General features: G+C 48.0%; 1 protein-coding gene across 9 annotated transcripts in view; it reads left to right on the forward strand.

Moving 5' to 3' along the window:
- The window catches only part of sulf2b (sulfatase 2b), a 124,177-nt gene that overhangs the window by 27,594 nt on the left and 69,083 nt on the right, over positions 1-27,500 (forward strand). For 8 of the 9 annotated variants that reach the window (XM_081706932.1, XM_081706931.1, XM_027024119.3 and 5 more), the window contains one exon: positions 11,770-11,944. The exons of the other annotated variant lie outside the window; for it this stretch is intronic. The gene's annotated coding sequence lies outside the window, so the exon portion shown is untranslated. The remainder of the gene's footprint in view (positions 1-11,769; positions 11,945-27,500) is intronic. 9 annotated transcript variants of the gene reach the window in all.

A 27,500-nucleotide genomic window follows, 5' to 3' on the forward strand; every position in this document is an offset into this window, starting at 1 on the left:
GAAGGTTAGCTCAACAGTTTGCTCAAGCTTGTCCTTGATTTCTGCGTCAACCTCCAGTGAGTCAAATTTGATCGGAAGCAGAGAGTTTGTTCAACACCTGCGGCGCTGGAGAGGGCAGACCTTTGAGCAGAGGACAGTCTATCAGTTTGGCAGAGGAGCCATTTCCCAACATTCTCCTTCGTTTATGAAAACAAGCAGCTGTTGCAAACTGTTTTCCATTAGAACGTTCAGAGGTAATGGAAAACACAGACCTGAAACAGCACAAAAGAGGCAGAATGAGGGCGCCTCTCAGCTCCCAAACTCTCTTCAGCCACTGCTTACCAGGTAATAGCATTCCGGACAGCGTCACTGTATTATTAGTTTTTTTCCCGCCCTGCCTCGGACCGTGTCCTGTTGTCTTGCTTGTCTACTTCTCTTCGCCTCTGCGTACGCTCCTCTCACTGGGAGAATGCTGGGATAAGGAGAAAAGGCCGGCACACTCAAAGGGAAGCCAAAGCATGAGCTAATATCAGAGACACAGAACAGGCATTCTGGCTCCCAGCAAGTTTTTTATGAATTGTTAACGTCTCAGTTTCAAAATGGACTCTTCTTGTTTAACGCTCTCTCATGCACAGTGTCACTGACTCTCTCTCTCTCTCTCTCTCTCTTGCATGTGCACACAAACAAACAAACAAACACACACACCTACCTAAAGTACAATGCCACTGACAGCTTAGCACACAATTTTGGGAGGCTGCAGTCCTAAACACAGACACTTATGTTTAACATGTTGCATGACTCACACACACACGCACACACACACACACACACACACACACACACACACACACACAGAAACTACATGAATGGCAGCAGTGACATTGTTTATTCCCTCAAGGCTGCAGGCCTACAGTGGTCATGGGACCATTGCCAGGAGACAGTCTAAAGTGAAACAATTGTTATTTTTTATGTTTCTATTCCAATTTAGATTTCAAATTCCCATCTTTTGCTGAGCCGCAAGCATGTCAAGCTGCTTTTTAGAGTGTGTTTGGGGGTGGGGGGAGGGAGGGAGCTTGTGTGTGTCTCTGCATGGGTGGAATAAGTAAGTAATTTCTGCTATATTCAGAGTGGATTAGTGTGTTTTGGTTGCTAGGTGAGCTTCAGTCTCTGTTCCACTGAGCTGAGCTGGACTACTGTGAATAGCCTACCAGGTTAAAGGTCATGGTGTTGCAACAGGAAATCCTGAACACCTTTTATATATATATATGTATGTATATGTGTGTGTGTGTGTGTGTGTGTGTGTGTGTGTGTGTGTGTGTGTGTGTGTGTGTACAGGGATAACTCACCCCAGATTTATATGTATGGAAGCAAATGCACACAATGTGTACACTGAAGTGCACATCTCCCAGCTAGCATGTCCACACCCCCACGGCTGAGGCCTGGATCAGTGAGCACTGGTTTGGGTCAGCCATTCTCCCGCAGGGATGCATCTTGCCTGGATTATGGCTGTGAGGTCACATGTCACACAGTGAGAGGTCCTCCAGTCCGTTGAGCAGAGAGGATCCAGACGGGTGAGGTAGGGGCGGTGTTATCATGCCCTCATCTTCTGTGGCTGTGGCGCTATTTGCTTTCATTATTTTCACTCGAGACAAGAGTCCCATTTTCCCTCCCTCTTCATCCATCCATCCCTCCATCCATCCATCCACATCCAGCTCTAGTCTTCTGTCTCTCTCGCCCAAGGCTAGAAGTCTAAGCCATATCACCCTTGGTAACCTTTTGCCAGTCATTAAGCCTGAAGTGATGTAGTAACAAACAAGGTCAGTGAAGAGGTTCTGACAGCTCTATAGTCTGAGCCACTCCAAAGGCAAACAGCCACTGGGTCTGACAGTCATTTCTAATGGATGAGTACAAACTCCTTTGCACACGCTGCTGGTTGTAGGAAACGTTACTTGGAAGAGTGGAGCTCGGATTTCCGGTCCCTGTTATACCATGTGTTTTTGTTTGCTGTTAAGCAGTCGCGATGTAGTCAGGCACTTATATGGTGAAGGTCACTGTATGACCTAAACAATTTTGGATAGACTTCTGTAGTTTTCTCTTTTTATCTGGAATTCTTGATTCTATAAATGGTGTGAGATAAAAAAAAATGTAAAAAAAAAACGTAAATAGTGGAAGCGAACATATGAAAACATTTCCTGACTTAACTGGATGATGTGTAGTGTGTAATACATGACGTAGACCACGACGCTGTACTGGACTCTGCAGGTACAACATAAACTAACAGTGCAACACAAGACGAAGATCCCTTTACACGCTCTCTCGTGGTTCTCCCTCCCCTTTCCCCAAGCAGATCAGGATCCAGGCTCACTACCGGCTCTCGGGGTCACCGGGCCGGAACAGGTCAGGCCTGATCTGGGATTTGGACTTCCGAAAAAGGGAGGCGGCTTCCTGGATTGGGTGGGCGTTAGCTTTCCTTCCCACGTTGCTTTGTTGGATGCCCCCGTCTTTAGGGACGGGAGAAAAGGCCAGCGTCTCCCTCGCTCTGCTGCTGGGAGCGTAAGCCTTGCGGCAGGCCTCCGCGGCACAGCAGGGAGCTTGCTCGTCCCGTTCAGCGCCCCTTCGCCCTCCTAATAGCGTGTTTGCTAATCAGCAGGACCTCGTGAGTGTGGGCGTGCGCGTGTGCGTACGTGTGTGTGTGTAAGAGGCGGCTTGTTTCTGTAAGTACTGTAATGTGGTGTTGCGTGGGCTGGTTGAGATATGCCCTCGTAATCCTGCCTGGGTTCGGTGATGTCACATGGGGCCACCCACAGGTTCCCTGGTTTGAAACGATCGAGACGCGTTGGGAAACCAGTTTAATCTGAGCACCAAGGATTAATAGGGGTGATAAAGGTTGAGGGATGATGTGCCTGAAAACATTTATGTATTTTATACACACACGCACTCACGCTCTCTCTCTCTCTCTCTGTCTCTCTCTCTCTCTCTGTCTCTCTCTCTCTGTCTCTCTCTCTCTTTCTCTCTCTCTCTCTGTCTCTCTCTCTCTCTCTCTCTCTGTCTCTCTCTCTCTGTCTCTCTCTCTCTCTCTGTCTCTCTCTCTCTCTGTCTCTCTCTGTCTCTCTCTCTGTCTCTCTCTCTCTCTCTCTGTCTCTCTCTCTCTCTCACTCTCTCTCTCTCTCTCTCTCTCTCTGTCTCTCTCTCTCTCTCTCTCTCTCTCACCAGTTCATTTCTCTTTCACAGAAATGTTTCACATCGGGCAGGCAGGAGGAGGGATATTGCAACAGAGAGAGGCTTAAAGAGATATTGTTCTGATAACTGCAGTGTTTTACACACTCTGCTACACACGGGCACACTCTGGTTGCATCGCACGACGGTGGAGTACCGTGTGCTGTCGCACTGGGCATGGGTCAGGTGTGTCATCACACCTCTCTGCACACTCTGTTCTTTCTTGCCAGCTCCTCTTTTTGTACCAGAGGAAATTTGAGCAGTTAAACACACCCACACAGGCAGGGCAGGTTTGATGATTAGGTATGAAGAGTAAGGTCGTATATTTCTTTCAAGAATGATGATGGCTGACGTAAACCAGAGCTGATATGAGAAATACAATGCCGACATTTCCACATCGATTCACACCTGCAATTACAGGCTTATCGATATCTCACTGCCAGTGACATTTAACAGGTTCACTGCAAGTCATATGATCAGATATTACATTTGGGTGTTAAGATGGGTATGATGAGCAGAGAAATGAAAGGAGAGGGAGAATGGCATCAACAGAGAAGGGCGGCTTGTTTTATTGACAGGACTTACTGGCATAGACATATGAAACCTGTTTTCTCTTCCTCTTCAACAAAAATCATTTACATATTTGGGGATATTCCACTGATAACAAAAAAGCATTTTTGCTGCACAGCGACACATAATGAATAGATGCAGTGGAAGGTAAAGTGTGTGTGTGTGTGTGTGTGTGTGTGTGTGTGTGTGTATACTGCCCTCACAAATTCTCATCTGAACAAAACACTAGATACTTCAGGACTTCAAGAGGAACTAATCTGAAATGACCTCTATTTTGAATTGGACTTTAATTCTGTTTGTGGTGGAAATGTTGCCTGTCTGAACTTCTTGCCCTCTCTCCCGGTCTATGAGAGGACAGCGTGGTTCTTATTAACACGCCAACATAAACATTTTCAGTATGGTCTATGTCTCAGGACTTGGCTTTAAGCCACCACTCACAGAGACACTTTCAGCCACAGCTACAGGAATGCAAACCAGACTCTCTCTCTCTCTCTCTCTCTCTCTCTCTCTCTCTCTCTCTCTCTCTCACACACACACACACACACACACACACACTCACACACACACACAAACACACACTCACACGTACACACAAAGGTGTGTGTCCGTGACCGTGCTGTGTTGTGTGTGTGCATATGAACGTGTGTTGCCATATAAGGCACAGGGACAAAACTTCCACAAATGTTTGTCACCTTATACACGCAAGTTCACGAACACCCTCGCACACCCGTTACAGAGCACCTTCTCACGTGCCGAGTAACGCTGATAGCGTATCAGGATAGGCCAAAAGGAACGTGGGCGGGAGGAGAGGAGAACGAGTATAGACAAGGCGCAGCGAGACAGAGACGAGAAAAGGTAGGTAAACCTCATCTCGCTCCCTTTCTCCCACACCGTTCTGTGGCTGGGCGCCAACATGTGAAGCCAACCTGAGTCCTCCCATTTCTTGCCTTGCTGCTCCCACTCTTTCCCCTATATTCTCCTTTTTTCTCGTGCTTTCTCCTCTTGAACTTGGCCGGGGCCGAGCTCTTCCAGCGCAGCGCCGGCCTTGCTGAGATAAGCTGGACGTAACTCGGCTCCATGCATACTTAATCTGCCGAGGGTCATTGGGTTCGCTCACACGTGAACGCTCACATGGGACCTATATTACACCCCTCTGCCAGTTATAATCCCCTCCCAGGACCCATGTCCAATCTGTCACATTTCCAGCAGCACTGCTCTTTGGGAGCGATAATCTGATTGCACTAAATGCTCAATATAATAATTGACATTATCCCCCCACAGCAATTTAGCTCGCTGCTTAATTAGCTTGGCTGCTTAATTTAGTTGACATTATAAGTGCGGCCGGTGGTCAAAGTGCCTAAAATCGCCCAGTTTAACTAAGCAGCTGAGAAAGACGGTTAAGGACAGTCCCGAGACCGATCATCTCCAAACGTGTCTAACGTAACACAGTATGACAAGTCTGAATGTAAGTAAGTTGGCGAAGCGAGTTACTAAGTTATTTTAAATGTAATATTTGAATTGCAGTAGTCCCACGGAGCAAGCGATTTGCCTGTGTGCTGAGAAGACAGGCAGATCAGAGTGAGTGGAACTTGCCAGTGAGTGATATAGTGTCAAACTAATGCCTCTCTTCAGCAGCCACACGACACACACACACACACCTCCACTGCGACCTCAAGCAATTGAAAACTCAACAGGAAGTGTCATGCTAAGCATAAATAAATGATGATAAATGTTGGATAGACTTGTAAATAATTGATGGGGGGGTGGGGGGTGAATAAGGCTGTGGGGGGCAGAACTCTCAGAACTCTGTGTGTTTGTGCGTGCACATGCATATGTATGCACACACGTGTGTGCGTGTGTGTATGTTTCATGTTGACGGTTTCCTACTGTGCATTTGGGCAGAGGTCAGATTTGTCATTCAGTATGTGCACTCATTGTAGGCTTTTATCCTCTGAGGCTCTAGAAACACACACACACACATCACAGAAATAGTATAGTTCATTTGTGTCTAATGTTGTTTTATGCTGTTCTGGAAAAGAACAGTATTGTTAGATTAGAATACACTGCCTGGCCAAAAAAAAGGTCACACTAATATTTTGTTGGACCACCTTTAGCTTTGATTACGGCATGCATTTGCTGTGGCATCGTTTCCAAAAGATTCTGTAATGTCACAACATTTATTTCTGTCCAGAGTTACATTAATTTTTCCCCCAGATCTTGTATTGATGATGGGAGAGTTGGACCACTGAAAAAAGAAAAAAATCCATTGATGGAATAACCTGGTCGTTCAGTATATTCAGGTAGTCAGCTGACCTCATTCTTTGGGCAAATAATGTTGCTGAACCTATACCTGACCAACTGCAGCAACCCGAGATCATAGCACTGCCCCCACAGGCTTGTACAGTAGGCACTAGGCATGATGGGTGCATCACTTTAGCCTCCTCTCTTCTTACCCTGATGCACCCATCACTCTGGAACAGGGTAAATCTGGACTCATCAGAGCCCATGACCTTCTTCCATTGCTCCAGAGTCCAATCTTTATGCTCCCTAGCAAATTGAAGCCGTTTTTGCTGGTTAGCCTCACTGACAAGTGGTTTTCTTAAGGCTACACAGCTGTTTAGTCCCAATCCCTTGAGTTCCTTTCCCTGTGTGTGTGGAAATGCTCTTACTTTCACTATTAAACATATCCCTGAGTTCTACTGTTGTTTTTCTACGATTTGATCTCACCACACGTTTAAATGATTGCCGATCACGATCATTCAAGATTTTTTCCGACCACATTCCTTCCTCGAAGATGATGTTTCCCCAATGTCCTTCCACTTTTTAATAATGCGTTGGACAGTTCTTAACCCGATTTTAGTAGTTCCAGCAGTCTCCTTAGATGTTTTCTCTGCTTGATGCATGCCAATAATTTGACCCTTCTGAAACAGATTAACATCTTTTCCACGACCACAGGATGTGTCTTTCGACATGGTTATTTAACAAACGAAAGGCTACTCGCTGCATCAGTTAGGGTTAAATAATTTGTTGCCAACTGAAATATAATCACCCATACAGTAATTATCCAATGGGAGGCTCTTACCTATTTGCTTAGTTAAATCCAGGTGGTGACCTTTTTTTTTGGCCAGGCAGGGCATCTCCACCACAATCTGTGTATTTAAGCGTGGAGTTGTGACTCATTGCCTTTAGCCTACAGCTAAATACATTATCGTAAAGGATGTCAGACCTGTAACTGTTATATATAATTATATACATCACCTGGCAAGCAGTATCATAATTATGATTATCAACCACATTTGTTCCCTCTCCTATTGTAATTCCAATTGGGGAGGTGGGGGGCGGTTAATTTAGAAATGTATTAAATATTACTGATTACAAATACTAATTAAAAAGGTATCTGTAACCTAATCCACTGGATTACTAATGATAAAAGAATCTGATTGCTTTCTTTTACTTTGGGATAACCTTTTAACCTAGTAACCGTTTCCCTATATTATGATCACCAACAAGCTCTGCTGACTCATGAACAACTCCGCAGATGTACGTGAGGTGTCCGTGTATGCATGCCCTGCCAGGGTAAACATCACAGATGGGTATAGCATATCCTGGCGTCCTGAGAGCGGAGTTCTGCGTACCGGACCTGTGGCGCTCTGTTGGGATATGGCGATTTAAAAAAAAAATCATCACCACGAAGGCGTGTTTCCAAATTTGGCGGAATGTGGGATTTCCGTTAGAGATGGGTTGAGAATGCGCGCGTCTTGACAAGAGGGTCGTTTTTCGGGTTCTTCCCTACCATCCCAAACCAGCTGTAACGTGTGCAGACGTTTATCGTCTAATGATTGTGGGACATAACGTGAGAAAAAGTAGGCGTCGACTACTGGTTGTTTGAACTGCAGGAATTTGGTTTATCTCCAAGTAAACGCGAAAGGAAATTTATTTCATCCAGATCACGTTTACTCAACGTGTGTAAAGTCATATGAAACAAACACCATCTCTAATAAAACAAATCCCGTGTTAACGATAAACAAATCCACAAGGGAAAAAAAATAAAATTCCCGTGTTCATGATCAGCACAGTTGGCACTGCGTTAATGGAAGCAAACAAAGGCATGGATGGCACAAGACAGATCTCACAAACATGCCTACACATCTGTTTCCAGTCACACACTACACGGGGAATTAAGCGAAGGCCCTAAACGCCCCCCGGGTAAGAACACACCGCATGCCACAAATGTTTAAACCTTTAAATAAACGCACTGGTACACTCAGTGCTGATGGGGTTGCAGTGCGGAACCGGTCGTGGGAACCGCTCACTCCATTAGCACCATTAACAAGGGAAAAATAAAGCAAAAAAGAGTAAGCGATCCATGCTTAATTGTAATGTGATCCTAATGGAAATTAAAAAATTTTTTTACATGTAGTACCTGTTGTAACAAGATCAAAGCAAATGAATGGGAAACTTTTTGGTCACTCCGAGTAGCTTTTTTTTTTTTAAAGTAAGAGCAAACCGCTGTCTGCATATGCAAGATCCCGGTGCAGATCTACCTGCAACCCTGTAGCCACGCCCCCTTATGACACCTGTAATCTAATTACACCATTTTGGTGTCTTGATTACCCAACGCCGGTATGTAATCCGTTATTACCCAACCCTGTGTACCTGGGCGTAGGAATGCGGCCCGGGTGTTGCGGGCAATTCAAGGTCGCGGACCCTTTAAGAAATTACGTCATCGGGTACGCGCGTTTGCCGAATAGAAATCAACACGAGAAGCCGCGAGAGGTTCTAAGACCGCGGTTGCCGAGTCTGCCGGCGATGGCACAAGACTTGGGCCTTCAGCACCACGGTTTAAATATATAGTTGTTGTTCAGTTGTTTTCTATTTATTTTTGATAAAAAGAATTTGTTTCGTTTCACGAAGGGAGCGTCTGTTGTGCCGCGTTTATTTCGGCATCATTTGTTTTTATTGACTCGAACCGAGCACAATATCACGCGAATTATTATTGAATAAATGAAACAAGGACAGCTTGTAGATTAGTTTTCGCATATTTCAAAAAGTGGTGGCGACAAAACCAGCCATTTCAGAAACGGTGGGGACATGTCCCCAGCTTCCAGGAGTTTCTGTCTGTGTACTGATGCCTGCTGGTGCATGATGATGGCCTCTGCGCCACTCAACGTACGTGGAAACGTTTCCGAATCGTTAAAAGTCGGTGTAGCGTAATGTTTCACGTTTGTACCTTTTCTTACAAACACGGCAGAGCACTGGTCTGCGCCCTTGCTCAGGCCCGCCTCCGCTCACCTTACCTGACGTACTTCTACCTGCTGCACGTTTGTACCGTCGCGGGGAGCCGCGCGCGGTATCTGCGCGGCTGTGGACGGCCGTGGCGCGCCTATGCAGACTTTTGTAACTTGACGTCTAGCAGGAAACGGGGGGGGATTTTGAAGAGAAGGGGTGGTGGTGGGTCACAGCGTGCCGCAGCACTCTGCTGAGTACTTGCAGAGGATAACGTTCTCCGTGTGACAGCCAGTCTCTCGCGCAGTTTGACAGGACGAGTGGGAGTTGGAATGCTGAACGAAATGACAAATTGCGTGCAATAGATCCCTGGTTCCCAACCTGGGGTCCAAACATCACAGAGGGTGCGTGGGGCTTTGTCTGCACTGAGGTTGTCAAAATTAGATTTGCACATGTTAAATAAAATAACGCACTTACAGTCTTCTCAAATGTAGCAGCGTGCACATTTTTTTCCTCCAGCAATAGATCTTCAAAAAGAGTTCATTTTCAAATAAACAATTGCATCCACTGCCACTATGTTCAGTTTAAAACGGTATTTTCACCCCGTACCTCCCAAAAAAAAAAAAGGAGAAAATTGCCCCAACTCTTTATCGTGAGGATAACATGCTTCATCGCGGAGACCGCGTACCCCGTGCGTGGGCGTTCACGCTACCCTCAGTGCTGAAAGTAGGAAGCCCGTGTTCTATTTTCATGGCATAGATGCGTGCAGGGCTGCACGGACTGCGCGCAAATCTGACGGAAACACACATGCATTTATAGTATCGTTTCATCCTTGCAAAATTCTCCGAAACTACAGGTGGCAGTGCGAACCCATACCCATGAAAAGGGAAGTGTTTTACATGTAAAATGGGTATTTATTTGCAGGGAGCTGTATGTGCAGTCATTATTTCAGAACACAGGCCTTCTAGGAGGTTTCCAGGAGGCCAGGTTGTTTATTGATAGTTTACAGAACAGAGAAAAACTGACCATTTCTGTTTACAAGCATTTAACTGACCATCCCCCCCCCCCCCCACAAACATAACTGAAAGTGGTTGTTTTCAGTGGCCATGTACAAATAAACCAGCTTAGGGCAATCAATTAGGCATTTACCAGTGATTAATGGAAATGATGAAATGATGTGTGTGTGTGTGTGTGTGTGTGAATGCTTCCAGTCTATTAAGTGGTTCTTTATGTCTCTCTGAAGGGCAGCTGATGCCATAAAACCCTATCATGCCCCCTATGATAATAAATGATAATAAAACCCCATGATGTCCGACAGAAATTTAGAACCCTTTCAAGGAGGTTTAGAATATAGAACCAACACTAAAAGATCATGAAACCACGAACACAGAAAGCTAAGCTTTCCTGCCATGTCCTTTACAATGTGGCTGCATGTTTTACTGGTGCACCATGAGGTACAGAGAAACAGATGTTAGATCTTCCATGTTGCTACCCTCTTTACGATGCACCTCCTAGAATGTGCGTTGCTTTCTTCACCACGGTGCTTGTGCGTCAGATCGCAGCAGCGAGCTGGGTCCTCAGACGCCAAAGAACTCTGAGGAACTCATTAAGGGGAACTGGATACATTCCACACTGAAATGGCAGAACCCCTTAAGAACCCTCGTATCGAGACGTAAGTGAATTGTGAAGGTCACACGGACCCCCTCTCAAAGCAGCCTCTCCTTGTTATCTCTCTCGCTCGGCTCATTCGTGGGGTGGGTCCCCCCCCCCCCACTGTTCCTTTCTCATTTCTTGAGTGTGACCCCACTTTGTGTGGGAGCTGATAAGGGCCTGTCTGCTTGTAAATACGTTCAGTCATTGGCACTTCATGGCTTGGAGATTGGATTTTCCCCAAGTCATTTCTAGTCCTCTCTCGCACGCCGGCTCTTTCACGCTCTCTCGCTCCGCCTTGCTCTCTCTTTCGCCGCCTCTCTTTTGCTCTCTCGCTCTGCCACTCTTTTTCTCTCTCTTATGTGCAATCTTTCTCTCTCCCTCCCTTTCCCACATACAGCAGTAAGACTGATTGATCAATGGGTTCTCATTTTTGCCTCGATGTGATTTGTTGCAGCTTCCCAGGGGCAGAATGGGGGAGAATGAAAAGAAAGAGAGGGAGAAGAAGGAGAGAAAATGGGGATCATCGCCGAGCACACACTACACAGGCGTTCATTAAAATCGCTTCCTCCAATGGGCCAGTGTACTCTAATTGGGTGCCTGAAAGGCCACTGGAATCAGTTGGCAGACACACTCACACACACACACAGATATGGATAGAGAGTGAAAGATACAGAAAGAGGGTGTGAGGAAAACAGCTGGAATTAAAGTTAGACCGCCTCAAGGTTGCTCCTGGAATCAATTTCGGGACTAGGGGCAAAGGCAGGCTGGCGATTTCTACAGCTCAGATGCCGTCGTAGAGATTTCCCCTTAGATCGGCCTTCCTGTAGCTGCCTGCCTGCAGAAGCTGTGTGTGTGTGTGTGTGAATGAGTTGTTCTTCATGGAGTATGGTGCCTCCGCATCTGTGAGAAACAGTGCATAGCCTGTGTTAATGCTTCAGTAAAGATGCTCGTGTCTGTCAGTGCGCTTTTTGAGAAATGGCCGGTGTATTAAACCAGGTGCATCATAAAACACGTATGAACACATGTACGTCACAAACACGCACACAAACACACGCACACACACTTCCTATGCAGGTTGCGATGTTTCTGGGCAATAATGGTTTGCCATTTCTTTTTTTAACCCAGCCCGCAGACCAGCGGTGATGTGTGGGGCGCCCCGGTGCCGTCAGCTCATCTTACCAGGCTCCAAAAGCAGCTGAATTATTCATCTGAGACGCAGGGCGCTCGGACAGTCCGCAGACAGAAACATCTCCCAGGCCCGGGGGGGCCAGATTGCCTCCCAAACTCCAGACAACCCCAGGTAAAAGCTACAGTGCCATTATTGACACCAGCTCACACTTGGCAACGGAGCACCGTTCTGCAAGAGTTAAAGCGTGATCCTCGTGCTGAATCCCTTTAGCCCTGGCTAAGGCAGGACAGAAACCTACTCTCACCTTTCCTTCCCACCCCGCCCAGCGTAGACGGTTCCCGTGCCCCCGAAGGTGCACCTCACCACACGCCTCCGTGAACAAACAAGCCCGCCGTCGTTTAGGGACAGGTTAATTCTGGGCTCGTCGCGGAGGCCGGGTGTCCGCGGCGATGGATTGCTCCCACGCTGCGGTCCGGATAGGCAGGGGTCCGCGCTACGCTGATTAAAAGTGCCTCAAACGGAATATGAAGGGGTTCGTAGATGGCAAGGAGCAGCGGGATTGCGTAATAGCGGTATGGATCTGCCTCTGAGCAGACCGCCCTCCCCATGGTGACTGGCACCGACCCGAGGGTCCCCATGCCCCGGGGCCACTATGGCATGGCACTAGGGGTTGGGGTTGGGCCAAGCAGTGTGGGGCAGAGACCAGAAAGCAAACTTCCTGCTTGGGTCTATGTGGTTCAGATATCCATGAGCACTCTGCTCCACTGAAATAACAATCTATGTCTGCTTGGCTGTTTTTGCATAAGAGGAAATGAAAAATTTGGGGTAAAAAGAAACTGTGGATCAGAGACTACATAAGCACAAACATAGATTTCCCTGAGGGGATTGCTCTCAGTTCACTTAAATCTTTTTTTTTTTTTTTTTTTTTTTTTTTTTTTTAAAGAAAATATGATGCATCTTGGTAAGGGGGAGAGGTTTGTTTTCAGGAAAGCTGGCCACATTTGGGTCTGTCCTCTGGGAGAGCACGTGTCCTGCGGGAGAGGAGACAGGCTGTGGCTCTATGGTCAGTTCTGTTTGCTATCACCCAAGATGTCCTAGGACGAACAGCCATCTTACCCCACCAAGGGGAGGGGGGGGGGCTATGGGGGGGGTTGTGTGAATGTGTATGTGTGTGTGTGTGTGTGTGTGTGGGTGTGTGGGTGGGTGTACGCAGGCACACACACCCCTGTGGGTGCCGGGTTTTTAATATCGCACTGGGCATGTGGCGTCCGCCTTACTTGATGGGATTTCATTTAATCTGCAGCAGCTAACATTCTTCCATGTAGCAAGAATTACAGAGAGAGAAGAAAATGGAGGATGAATGCAGAAAGAAAAAAGAGTGAGACCTGGGTATGGGGAAGCATATCCCGTGAGTTCACCGGATAAGAGGAGAGGAGCGGAGAGACGTGTGCATGAGGGCGGGAGGCTCGGAGGCGCTCTGCTGCATGATCGCCCCGTGCACGTCTCCGCGACATCGCTCCCTGCAGAGCGCGAGCGCGCACGAGAACCAAACAGCCGGCGCACGACAGCCACGCTCTCTCCCCTCACGCCTCGGCCGTCGCTCTCGAAAAGTCCCAAACTATAAACATGCAGGTGAATGCGCAACTGTCCGTGCCTTGTTTTGGCTTCGCTACCACTGCTTTGGGAAACGATGTCATTCCCGTAGATCCTCCGAACCCCTGGAGGGCTACTTCCTCCAGACAGGCGGGCTGGTGTGTTCCGTGTGGCCTCTCTTGTTCGTGTGGCCTTGCGGTTATTGGAGGTGCACAGTCTGCCTCTCTCCATTCACAGGCTCCAGCCTGGCCTTGCTGCAACGTAATCTAGCGTATTCGTTTAAGAGGCCTGATGAATATGCATGAGGGCCCTGTTGCTAATCCCCGTGATTGGCGGCTTGACATCTTAACCGGAGTGATTGGTAGAGTGCTGTTTGGGTGTGACCTCTGTCTCCCATCCGTTCCATCCCTCGTTCCCACACTGTCTTTAGCCACCGAGCTAAAGGACGTAAATTCCATTCCTCTTCAGTGCTGTGCCTGTGATGCTTTATGCCCTGTGGCTGTCAGGGAACTTGTCATTCCCTGGCCTTGTGTGTGTGTTTGTTTGTGGCACAGTCCTGTGGCCCCTGCTAAGCCCCCTGCTCTGCTAATTGGGTCTGTTTTTTTTCATGTCTCTTCCAGCACAGTGGGAACTGGCAGCACTGCGGACCAAAAAAAAAGCACAAAATGGGTGCGTGAGCCGAGGGCGAGAAAGTCATTCTGTCTGTCCAAATGTGCCACACAAACCCATGACATCAGTATGCAGCTCGACCCTCGATTCAGACCAGAGAGAAAAAGAAAGAGGGAGAGGGAGAGGCAGGGGGGGGGGGTGAACACAGAGGCCTTTTGATTGAGAATTGCAAATGGGTCTCTGCACAGGTTTCTGTCTTTCTCATCGTGTTGTCGGACGGGGGAGGGTGGGGTGTGTGTGTGTGTGTGTGTGTGTGTGTGTGTGTGGGGGGGGGGGGGTGTTGACAGACGCCTGAAATCAATCCACTGGCAGTCAAAGGCGAGACCCGGGCCGAAGGAGGAAAAGCCGCGGCGCTGAAAAACAAAAGCACCAACACGTCACTTTTGACTGTTGACTTTTTGACAAAAGAACTCCCATTAGCCTCTAAGGGCGGAACCAGGGCTTGACAGGTGAGTGGCAGGGGGTTGGACGAATGACACGGACCACTGGCAAAGTGGGCGCAGCCGCTGGGTTTGGTGCGCACGTGCGTTTTAAACTCTTAATCCCTCCGCCAACCGATGAAGATGTCTGATTCCCCAGCGTGTCAGAAGCAGCTCGGTCTGGCTTTACATGCTAAAGATGCACAGAAGCAATTTGTCCAGAAGGAGGGGCTCTGAGACAGAGGGGTGGGTGTGGTTCTGCACGAGAGGGGAGGAACAGAGACGTGCGTGGAAGGGACGGAACCATGGAAGGAGGAGGATACGTCCCGGTGAACGGAACGATGTGGGGTCGGGAAAACACGCATGCAGCGCTGAGTGTCTGGTGGACGCCTCTACAGTCCTGATTACAGCCGTTGAACGGCCTGATAAACACATAATATACACGGACACAAACATGGCATTTCCCCTGCCTGTACTCCATCCTCTGCTAGATTTCTCAGTAGCTTTATTTATCATTCCTTTGGACCCAAAGATCAACGAACTTTGACCTACTGGTGACTCCGCAGGTCATTCTCAGGGTGACGCCCGTTCTCCGGACTCGCCCACTGGAATTCCCTCAGAGAGAAGAGAAATGATGCTGTCCGTTCTCTCTCTCTTTCGGCCTCGTTCTCTCTCCCTCCTTCTCTCGCTCGCCTCCCGGTGTCTCTCCCCCCGCTTTTCTTGCGTTTTCATTCTTTTCAACAGACTCTCAGCACAAAGACGAGACCTTATTCCCCCCTTATTCCCCCTTATTCCCCCCAGATTCCTGATAAAGATCTCTCCCCCTTTTCTCTTTCCCTCGCACCAAATACACACCGCCACCCCCCCACACACACTCACTCACACATGCTGCACATGGTTTCAATCTTCCGAGCCATCCCAGGGTTGCAGTCAAGGAAGGTCAGCATTGAACTGTTTAGTGTTGACAGTGCATGTGTGTGCTTTCCAAGAAGAAAAAAAAAACTAGCAGAAAAAAGGCACGGGAGAATGAAAGCTAGATGAGAATAGAGGGAGCAGATGGACAGTTGGAGTCTCTCTCTCTCTCTCTCTCTCTCTCTGTCCTTTTCTCTCTCGGGAAGCAACTGCTCCAGAAAGTAGGTATTCTGATTTCCCAGCAGGCTTCGCTAATGGAACCTCAGGTGCTTGTCGCTCTGTTTTTGTTTCATTCTCCATGGCGATGAGGTGACCTGCTTTAAGCCCCTCCCACTGCATCGGGAACTGGGGGACTCGCAGCCCACAGCACCTTTAATAACAAACTTAACCATCATTTTGCAACTTCGTAAAAACGGACACACGGGGTGGTTCGAGAGAAACCGAGACCCGACCTCTCGGCCCCAAATCAGACAAAGTCTCTTTTGTTATGGGGGGGGGTTGTATACTGGACTGAATTCTCTAATGATCTGCTGGAGTAAAGCTATTTCCCCAAACCTGCTTCAGGAGAATTCGTGTGCTGAATTTTGCTCTACTTTACTCACCCGTGGGCTCGACCCTCACCCAGGGGTCAGGGCTACAGGGTCACTTGGGGACGCAGCAGTGGGGTGAGGAGTGGATGTCGCAAACAGGCTAAAAGTGTTTATGTGAACTGCAAGCCGGAGCATGTCCCCGCGCGGATGTTGTCTTCTCAACCGGACATCTACCTGCGCGTCCTGCGCTGCTCACTAGCTGTGAACTTTAACACAAAAGTAGTGCTTTCGGAATCTTATCAATTGAGTCCTTTTTCAGCTTTCCTGAGAAAAGAACATGAAAAGTAGAAAAAGTAAGCAAGAAAAGTACCAAGAAAGAGAAATGAGATGCTGTGCAATATCGGAGAGTAAACATGACCTCGCTGTTTGGCGGATACGAAGATACGTACCAAAGTTGGGAAATGGATCGGGTCAGGTTTCATCAGCGAGTGCTGAGTGTCTCATTTTTCAGCGGAGTACGAAGCTCGGGAAGGTGTTTGATGTAATGTGGAGAAATCGAGGGGAACAAAACCCCCCTTTGGCGCTATTTCTACTGTTCCATCCACACTCCTGCCTTTAGAAGCAGATTCCCTTCACACATTTGTGTCTGTGTGTCCTGTGTGATGGTGCCACCTCCAGAAATGGTATTTTAGCGTTATGTAAATATAATTTTTTTCCCCACAAGTCCAGGAGTCGGAGCAGTCATTAACGCTATTAGCCCTGCCGCAGTGGAGCTGCCAAGATGGGGTTGGGGGGTTGATCTTCTGCTAGAGGAGTTCTCCACCCTAATAGATGTTCTCCTCACCCTCCAGTCTTCCTCCACACGTGATGTCTGTGAGTTTATAGGAGGTGTGGAAACAACCATTGCGGTAAGACGCTGCATGTTGGTTGGGAGGGGCGGTGAGGTAAAGTGTTGCAGATGGCAATGTGGAGACGCAGCGCGGTGATTGGCAGGGCTGGTGAAGTATGGTGTTAAGAAGGACGGGAGCTGCACTGCAATTGGCCAGGATGGAGATTGACGGGGCCGGCTCACGGTCCTTGAGCGGAGTGGCAAGACGGATCCGCGCTAGGCTGGGCAGGCCGGCCCCTGCTAGAGACGCGGAAGAAAGAAAAAAAAATAATACCCTTTTAATCTCTTAAATCCCAGCGTGGAAGCTAAACTAATCCATCATTCCATTCCATAGGTTATTTTTAGGAGAAACTTCATTAAAAATAACGCCACAACTGTGTGTGTGCGCTGGCGAGGTAAGGTATTGTGGATGACACAGTGCAGCAATTTGTGTCAAGGATTTGTGTGTGTGTGTGTGTGTGTGTGTGCGTGTGTGTGTGTGTGTGCAAAGAGTGTGGATGTGTGTGTGTTTGTGTGTGCAAAGAGCATGGATGAATTAGACAGTTGTGCAGAGACAGCACTTTAGTGGTGAATGACAAATGTGTGCGTGTAAAATAAGAACAACACAGAGTACAGAACTTCACTGCAGCATACAGTTCTGGTGTTGCACTGTAGTGTATCGAGATGTGTGCATTCATAAGTGTGTGTATGAACTTCTAAATGTGCATGTGTGTCTGTGTGTATATGCACGTTCTTGCGTTTATACGTGTGTGTGTGTGTGTGTGTGTGTGTGTTTGTGTCTGTGAGAAGATGAGAGGATTTCTGACCCTCAGCTTTTGCTGCGTGGCAAAGTGTGTTGGGATCAGGAAAGGGGTCGTGACCCCTTCCACCGTACCGTTTGTGTATTTCTGTTGCCGTGGAGACAAGTAGAGATTTGTTACTTTAGGTGCCATTTATCATAGTAACAGCATCATACAGGGGCACCATGGGAGGAAACCAGCTATCCATCATATGCATGGCCTGTTGCCACGGCAACGCCCGTGACGGCGGCGGCGGCGTGGGGGGGGGGAGGGTCTAGCGGCGTTCTTATCCACTATGTCTTGAGAGCTCGCCGTCTCTGTCTCGTGCTCTCTTTCCCCTGAAAACGTGCCGAAGTCGTGCAACCTGCTCGACTCGCGTGCTGCTCAATGGCCTCGCGGACTGCGGAGAAATCAATTTCTGCGCGAGGCCTCGATTCGAGCGTGAACGTGCTGCGAAAAAGCAGGAATTGCCCTGTCCGTCATTAGCGCATAAACACAATGAGAAACCGTCACAGCCCGGGCCCTGCTTTAAATCTTCAGTGACATTCTGATGGATTACACTGCCATCTGCACCAGTGGGCCTGTGTGTGTGTGTGTGCGTGTGCGTGTGTGTGCGTGTGCGTGTGTGTGTGTGTGTGTGTGCGTGTGTGTGTGTGTGTGTGTGCGCGTGTGTGTGTGTGTGCGCGTGTGTGTGTGTGCGCGCGTGTGTGTGTGTGTGTGCGTGTGTGTGTGTGTGTGTGCGTGTGTGTGCGTGTGTGTGTGTGTATGTGTGTGCGCGCGTGTGTGTGCGTGTGTGTGTGTGTGTGTGCGTGTGTGTGCGTGTGTGTGTGTGTATGTGTGTGCGCGCGTGTGTGTGTGTGTGCGCGTGTGTGTGTGTGTGTGTGTGCGCGTGTGTGTATGTGTGCGTGTGTGAGTGTGTGTGCGTGTGTGTGTGTGCGCGCGTGTGTGTGTGTGTGTGTGTGTGTGTGTGTGCGTGCATGTGTAATCGAGGCATGGGGAGGTGGGGTGGTGCTAAGGGTGAGGCATATTTATCACGCACAAATGGAGACAGTTGGTGCGTGCTGATGTGAGCGCTCGACAGGCCGTTTAGACTTGAATGCGAGAATGAAAGAGAGAGAGAAAAGAGAAGTGGGAAAACAGATGTATGGAGAGAGAGAGAGGGAGAGAGAGGGAGAGAGAGGGAGAGAGAGAGAGAGGGAGGGAGAGAGAGAGAGATGTATTCTACAGACTTAATGAACCAGCATGGTTAATTAATGTGATCTTCTTAATGAGTCAGTTCAAAGGTTCCTGTGTAATTAAAAGTGGCAAACAGTGATAACACCTGTCTCGGCAGGAGGTGTGTGTGTGTTTCAAGAGCGCTTTCCTGCCTCCACCTCACTACCTGGCCTCGATCGCGTCAGATTATGGCTCACGACCCCGAACGTTTCTCTCAATGCTCTTCTGCCTGATGTGTGCGCAACGTTCCCATCGCAGAACGTTGCGCACAGAGAGCCACTTCAGTTTGGCAAATAATTTCACAGCCCATGGGGTAGCGGGCCGTAGAGAAGAGCGGAAACCATTTGACTAAAGTAAGAAGCATTGTACGACCTTGGCGAGAAACAGTTTATTCACAGTCCAGTTAGAAGCCCCGCCAAACTCACTCGAGCTTGCTGTTGGCCCAGACAGCCGTGTGCGCCGTTCCGATGCAGAAGGAGCGTGGATGAGGTGAAGCTGGCACGCCATGACAGCCTCTCACCTCGGTAACACCACTTACAGGTGAACAGTTGGCCCACGTTTCCCTTTTAAGTTTTAAATTAATGAAAGAAATCCATGCTTCAAAAACAAAAAAAGTGCAAACGCATATGTACACCCCCACACACACACTCACACTCACACACACACAAATCCCTAAATTAAGCAAAAACAACACGAAAGAAACTTAAGTCAAAGTTGTGAGGCCTTTCCTGCCCTTGCAGGTGTAATTTTCCAGTGTCAGCGAGTGGAGAACAGGGGGCGTAATTGTATTCACGCTCGGAGTGCCGAGTTGTCAGTGTTGACAAAGCACGGGCAGCGAGTGATCAATGGGAATGAGGAAGGCTTCTCTGATGCATGCAATTGATCTCGGGCTTTTCTCCTTCTCCTCCTCCTCCTCCTCCTCCTCCTCCTCCTCCTCCTCCTCCTCCTCCATCCTTCAAGGGTGGAGGCTCAGGTACAGCCCGTCCAGGGAAGGATCTGGAGCCTCCATCGATCCTGCAGCCACCCGAGGGACTTCTTGCCTGTTTTGGCAGGGAGCAGCTCTGCCGAGCTTAAGGACCCTTGATCAAAGTCAGGTGGCTTCTGGTGCAGATCGAGGCGAGGAGGGGGTTTGGGGGTCCGGACGGCTGCTCGGTCTTTGATTTCGCGCGGTTTCATAGCTGGAGATTGGTGGGGAGGCTCAATCAACCTTTCCCCAGGTGCAGGACAGATCTGTCAAACCGGGACTTCTGCACTTTTGCAGTCCTGGAGCAAGAACGCACGCACTTTCTTCACATCGTTTCAACAGTGCTTTCCGAGTCCACCAAACAGAAAGGGTCCCCGGGCTTTCGTAAAGGTGCCATCTGACTCACTCTCCAAAGCGTCTCTGTGGTCTCACCTCCACGATTTGTACCGCCAGCCGCGAATCTGAATGAAGTACCGTGATGAACGCCACGAACGAAACGCGTCCCTTCGCTGCTCGAACGTGTCTAATGGGTCTTTGTGGCGATCGCCTGCCTTCGCGTCTGATAGGAATGCTTTGAATGAATCTGAATTAAAGTGACGTCTGGCGGAGTCGGTGTACCTGCTGGCCTCATGAACAAGAAACTCGCCATGGTGACTCAGAGAGTGACTAATCTGTTCAATATCTTCAGGGCTGCTTGCACTGTGAAACACCCTGTAATCCGGTTTTACTCTGAAATACAAAACGCTGGTCTACACCAACATAACAAGCACATCCTGTTTCTTAGGTGCAGATCTGATTCCAGAGTGTTCAGGTGTGATAGCGGGTGGGGGCGGGGGGCATTCTCACGCGTTCGCCGGCTTAAATCGGGTGAATTCCCCATCTGTGAGCCTGGAACAGTGTTCTCAGTCTATGTTTGGTGTAGGTCAAACCACGGCACTTGTGGGATGTGCTCCGCAGGGATTTAAAGGAAGGCAAGACAGAGAAAATCGTAACCCCCTGAGTGCAGTTAATTGGATATTGATTGACGGTATTGGTCGTGAGCTTCGCTTGACCCCAGCAGGGCGCCAGGTCTTTCCTCTCAGACCAAGCATGGGGTTTGTTAGAAAGCAGTTAGAAAACGACACGACACTATCTGTTACGCGCCGGATGGGCTGGGCCACGCAGACCTACTCTACGGAACACAAAGAGAGGTGATCCGGGCAGGAATTAAACTCCTCACCTGCGCTTTAGAGTCAGGTAATGTGAGCGCAGTCGCGCACACGTTGGTTCCCCGGGACAGCCAGGCCCTGGGAGCTGTGCTCTCCGGTCGTGTGCTCTCCAGCTGAGCATGGCCGAGCGTCACTCCCACCCTGACTGCACATGTGTGCGCCAGCTCACCAAACTGAGAAATCTTCCTTCATGTGCGGGGGTCGGCGTCGGTAATGTACCGTGCCTCGACCAAGAGGCCCTTTTCCCCTGTGGCACGCTGAGGAAGCACGTGTCCTGGTCCCAGACTGGATGGTTGCGCAGTTCTTTCTGTCCAGCCGGGAAAGAAGGATTTCAGCATTCCCATGGGTCTGTTATCTCATACTGTGGAAAGTCACAAGTCAGGGAGAAAAATGGAGAGTGGGCTGTCCGTTTTCAACACACACACACACACACAAACACACAGACACCCATCCCAAAGCCATGTTATCATTTTACCTCATTACCTATCCAAAAACAGCCCCCTATTCCACCGGAGTGCACTGATTAAAGCATATGAATCAAATGCACATACATGAATAAAACAAATCTCTCTAGAATAACCGAAACCTGCCAAATAACCTGATTGCTCACTCGCTCTGTTTCTCTCTCTTTTGCACTCTCGTTCTCTCCGCCTCTCTTTCTCTGCCTCTTTTTCTGTCTCTCTCTCTCCATCTCTGTCTGTCTCTCTGACTCTGTCTCTCTCTCTCTGTCTCGCTGCCTCGCTTGCAGTACCTCGCAGGTTGACGTTGAAGTGGATTAAACGCCTGTTTTCTGTCATTCACTGACTTACTGACTTGTTCCTCACTCCTCCTGTTCATTTCCTTTTACTGTTTGTCCATCTCACTCGCTGCTCCCTCGCTCCACACACACACACACACACACACACACACACACACAGCGATCAGTCGCTCCTCTCTGTCCCTCTTTAATAAAGTGGGTGTGTGGGAGGCAGCAGGTCCTAATGCATGCGGGCCGGCTTCAGCTCCAGGGCACCGGTGCTGACTCAGCACAAACGTCCTCTTTCCTCCCCAGTCATTACCAGGCCGCCGGTATTTAAAAGTGATGACTGACTCTCGGCTCCTCGTAAAAAAAGTGTGTATTATTAAAAATTCATGACTCTTGGAGTTTGGCAGGTAGAAAACGATTGCTGGGGGTGTTTTTTTTTTTTAATTTTTATTTCTTTCTATATTTTTTGGCATTTACTCCACTGTGCTGGCAGTCATTTTGTGAATTGATTAGTATGACGCGAAGGTTGTTATTTATCGTAACAGGCGTTCAGCAGGCTGGCACTGTGGGAACTCTCATCTGTGGAAGGCTAGCCAAGTTCTGCGGGTTTCTGCTTTCCGACCACACCACCCTTTCTTTTCTCCTCTCTTTACGCGGCGGTTCACATTTGCTGGTTTCTGCCCTGAGCACAGAGGCAGCAGTCCTCAGTCTTGGGGTCTCCCCTGAGTGGCCATTTTTGGATTTTCCCTGCCATAATTCACCTGGCTCAGGTGTGCAGCTCTATTTGAATTGGGTGTGTCTGAGCAGGGAAAACACCAAATAGTGGAGGTGTGGGTGTGAGAGTGTGGGTACACGTGTAGATGTGTGTGGGTGAGTGTGAGTGGATGGGTTTGCGTGTCTTGCTTACACATCAGTGACTATAGTATTTACACAGTTAAAGTAGTATGACTGTCTCAAGTACAGTGCTGCCAATATTGTTGTTAAAGTGCATATTAATTAAAGTGCATATTACATACATATTACATACATATTGTAACTGCACACATTCAGAGAAACACACAGCAACAGCAAAAACAATGAGAACATAACCATGATTATGATTACGTAATCATATTAATTACATAATCATATTAATAACATGGGGTAAAAATCAATCGGTAACATCAATAACAACAACAATGCTTAGCATGACCACCTGAATGGTAAACAAAAGGAAAATCTGACATCTGGTATCCCTCAGGGAGGTGTAACATCTGGTGTTCAACTCAGTAAAGGTCTGTACCTTTCTTTCTATCTTTCTATCGTTCTATCGTTCTTTTTTCTTTCTTTCTTCATCCCCTAGTACGCTGCCTAGTACACAGTGCCAGCAGGCACTGGCCTTGCGGCTCTGCTCAGATGTGGAACGAGCCAATCATACATATCTGCTTGCCATTCACCTTTAGACGCACCAGCGACGGTATTTTGTAGTTATGGACGGTGCTGCATAACGAGACAGCAGAGTGTGGAACCACTTTCATCGCGTATGTGTGCAGTTAGTGGATCTATGGAACATCTGGGCTGAAGCACTTCTAGGGGTTAGGAGAATAACTGGAGAACTGGACACAGAGGCCAGACAGGATGGATAGATGGATGGAGTGATGGAGGGATGAAGGTGTAGAAAAGTGTTCCAGGAATTAAATGGGCCGTGCAGCGGATCGGCAGCCAAATGTTGGCGCAGAAGACTATGACATCACAGGGACATGGACTCCCTCAGTGTTGATGAGCCAATCAGAGAAGCCATAACACACACACACACACACAACCCCCCCCCCCCCAACACACACACACACACACTTTCTCCGTGATGTTTCATTTCTCCCCTGGATATTTACCTCTCCTGCTTACTTAGACACTGTTTTTAATTTCCACTTTCATCCTGTCTCTTTCTCTCTCAAGCACGTACACACACACCACGCAGTCGCGCACACGTGCACGTACATGCAGCCGTGGTTTAGTCCGTTTTAATGTAGAGGTCTGTTTGTTGCTGTTGTAATTAAAACTGTAATTCATTTCTGGCTGTCATTAATATTAATACTGTAATTAGGAACCTGCAGTTGTGAGGAAGTGATTGCAATCATGATTATTTGCAATCACAATTGTTCACTCACTAGACACGCACATCCACACACGCGCACACACACGCGTGCATGCACACACACACACACACACACACACACACACACACACACACACAGATCCTTGACCAAACCTTCATGTTTTTTGAAAAGCATCTAACTTGAAAGAATTGTGTTATAAGTTTGCAGCACCGTAGTTCTAATTTTCCTAATTGTCTCATCTCCAGAATCCGAAATAACGCTCCCTCTCTAAACTCCTTTCCATCCATCCCAGACTTCCCTTCTCCCTCCCCTCACCATCTCCCCTGTCTGAACAAAGCCCTTAGATGAGCTGGGAACCGAGCGCAGGTAGCTGGCATGCTAGCATGAGCAGTGCACTCGGCACGCTCCCGTGGCTTGAAAATGAGGCAAATGATTAATAAAGGAATGCCAAATGTGATTTTTTTTTTTTTTTAATTGTAGTGAAGTACGCAGTTTCCAGAGAAACAGGACGTCTCGCGCAGAGGTCCTTCATCAGCTGTGCAAGCAGAGTGCAACTGTTCCTCCTAATATTTAAGAAGCACTTTGCCTGCACAGCTGATGAAGGACCTCCGTCCGAGACGTCCTGTTTTTTTTTAATATATATATGTATAGTGTATCTTTACATTTCTTTCTTTTTTCTTCTTTCATATGTTTCTTTTCATCCCCATTTCCCCTCGTTCTCTCGGTTCTGGCCCGACGAGGCGCAACCCCCTCCAGCGCCGTGGTGTTCGTTAAGTAATCAAGGTGTGCGGAAGCTATTTGAACGCTACTCACGTCGCAAAGGGAAAACAAAAACATCAGTAGGGAAGAAAAGAGTGTTCAATATCATTAGTTTCCTGTCAGCATGCTTAACTTTCTCTCTCTGAATGTATGTGTTTATTTATGTGTATGAGCTTTAACTTCACCTTACATTATCCTGAAGGAAAAGATATGTGGCAAAAGACAAAAGAGAAAGTGTGTGTGTGCATGTGTGCGTGAGTGCGAGTGAATGAGTGAGTGTGTGTGTGTGTGTGTGTGTGTGTGTGTGTGTGTGTGTGCTCGTGTAGTCATTAGTGAAAGATAGTGTTGATTAAAACTCCTCAAGGTGGCCTTTGACTGCTGGACGGCACCTTCAGTACTGTTCCTGCTAAGTTCTGTGAGCAAGCAATAGCAAACACACACACACACACACACACACACACACACACAGACAGATGTGGTCTAATGAGTCATAGATCTTATCACGTTGTTATTTCTGCCTAAAGCTGGCACATGTCTTATCCACTTCCTTTACTGCTGCTATCCACAAAATAAATATACTCAGCTTGTCAGTTTAGACCATGCTGGCTTTCCTCAGCCTAAGAATAGCTCTTCTAATTTCTTTTTACCTACCTGCAAGAACATACACCAGAAGTGGTGCACATTCAAAAGACGTTCGCACTTTATTTGACAAGGCTGTCAAGATTTTTCACCCTTTTCAGTCGGACCTTTTATTTATGGGATAGTTTTGATGGTAGTTTTCCTGTTAAAAGCTATAAATATCTATATGTTCATAGATCAAGTTGAAACAAAATAGTGATGCCTGTCTGGAAGAACTTTGAGGTGTTTCACTTTGGTTAGAGGCACACACAGGTCCACAGTGATGCTCCCACGAGTGAGCTTGCTCTGGAGCTCTAGGCTTGTTTTTGTCTTGTCTCTGCAGGGATCTGTCTTGGGGGCATGGAATTTTTCAATTTTTTTGCTCTTTCCTGGAGAAGAATTCTCCAAAGGTAAAGTTGCTCTCTGTGGTGGCACAAGCATTGGAGCTATAAGAGAGGAACATTCCGAATGGGCCCTGCGAGATATGCGCCCGTACGCTATGAACACGAGAGGCTCAGCAGAGCAGGCCCTCCAGAGCGTCATCGCATAGCAACCGCAAATCCAGAATCTCCCCCACCGCCCTGTCCACGTTAAAAACCGCGTCATCTTTTTTCGACACCTTGCACTCAAATTTCTGCTCAGCCCTTTCAAGCACAGCTGCAGCCGAGCTACGCGCGAGGGGGCGTGTTCCAGCTAAGGTTGGAAGCCTTCTGTCCCCGCGCGGCCCTTGAGCCGTGGCTGCCTGCGTTACAAATCCATTTCAAATCACGTCAAATTTAATTTCTCAATTCAGCAGGTCCCAGAGCATTTAATTTTTTCTTTTTTTTTTTGCATTGTGCTAAGATGAAGAGGTGTATGTGAGCCTTAGAAGAGAGATGTGTCCTCGGAGTCTTAGAGTTCGCCGATTCCAAGCAAGAAAACCAGGAGTCTGGTCTAATTGGATTTACTAGAAAGCAGGGGGGAGATGTTTTTTTTAATCACGGTTTGTGCCACACAGTGATGATAATTAGCAGAGCGTTCACAATTCTCACAAGCGCCACTTTGCGCTTGTCACTTTTTAGACACCTCCCAGTATTAGCAGTAATGACTCACTTGGGCTAAGGGTAGCTAATTACACTCCAGACTCCTTGCGCATGAATGTGAACAGCTTTGATGAACCGAAGCCATATTTCTAAGATTACAGAGGTTGTTATGAATTCAAACTGCAGGTATTATTATCCGTTCGCAGGCCTGGTCCTTGGATATCCCGTGTGCTGCTCCTTTGAGCTTTTTTTTTCTCCTCCCCTGACTGAAACAATCATCTAATTACCGATCGGTCTTTTACACGAGGCCCGTGATGTGGCACATGTGTTCAGGGCTTGTTTTAGCACTTCCACCGATCATGGCAGCTGGGAATTACACAGCTGGGGCTGATCCTAAACTTAGCACTTGATCAAATTCACTGAAGGCCACTGTCTAGATAGCGAAAGTTTTTAACAAGGACCTTTAGGAACTCCCATATTTCCGAGTCTTTAGAGATCGTCTCACTCTCTGTCTCTCTCTCTCTCTCGCTCTCTCTCTCTCTCTCTCTGCACTGATGGGCAGCAATAATCATCATAGTATTACATGCTCTATTACCCCGGTAAGGCCTTTATGATATATGGTCTTGCCCTATTAGGACAGGAGATCAATGCTGCTGCTCCTTCTCACAATTTGCATTATGTAAAACGCCTCATGGTTTTGGTTTCGATTGCCGCTGCAGACGAGGGACTCGCAAAGTGCTCTCTCTGTCTGACTGTGTCCAGAAAAAAAACCCACTGCAGTCTTCTCGTTTTCTTCTTTAGTAAAGACGCATTTTTTCACTTTCTAAACTGAATTACATAATATTACGCATAAGCAATTTCAGGGTGGCTCGTTAACGTGGCATAATGCGCAGAGAGACGTTGGAATTTTCCAGAAAAGCTTTGTGGTGGTGGGGGGGGGGGGGGGATCACGGCAGAGATGCTTAGCAGCGGCAGGTAGAGGAGTCCTGGAGCCTTTGTTCTCGCTTGCCTGGGCTGCAGGGAGCTAGCACCTGCGCGAGGCGCAGAGAGCGAACTCAGGGAGGCGCCAGCACGGATACAGCGTGACGCGGCTCCTCCGGGGCTCTCGCTAACGTCACCTTTGCTTATGGGCTCAGGTCATTACCATTACAAAGCGTAATACACACCATTCTGAGACGGTGTTGACTCAGAGTCAAACTGAGACCCCCCCCCTCCATATCCTATATGCCCTGTGGGTGAAAACAGAGCTTAGTGTGATGCTTGGTGAAAGGTTTACAGCCCTTGTATAAAATGTCACTTAGCGAATGTG

The sequence above is a fragment of the Electrophorus electricus genome, chromosome 24 (assembly GCF_041902795.1).
Source record: "Electrophorus electricus isolate QZ-2024a chromosome 24, ASM4190279v1, whole genome shotgun sequence".
Lineage (NCBI taxonomy): Eukaryota > Metazoa > Chordata > Actinopteri > Gymnotiformes > Gymnotidae > Electrophorus > Electrophorus electricus.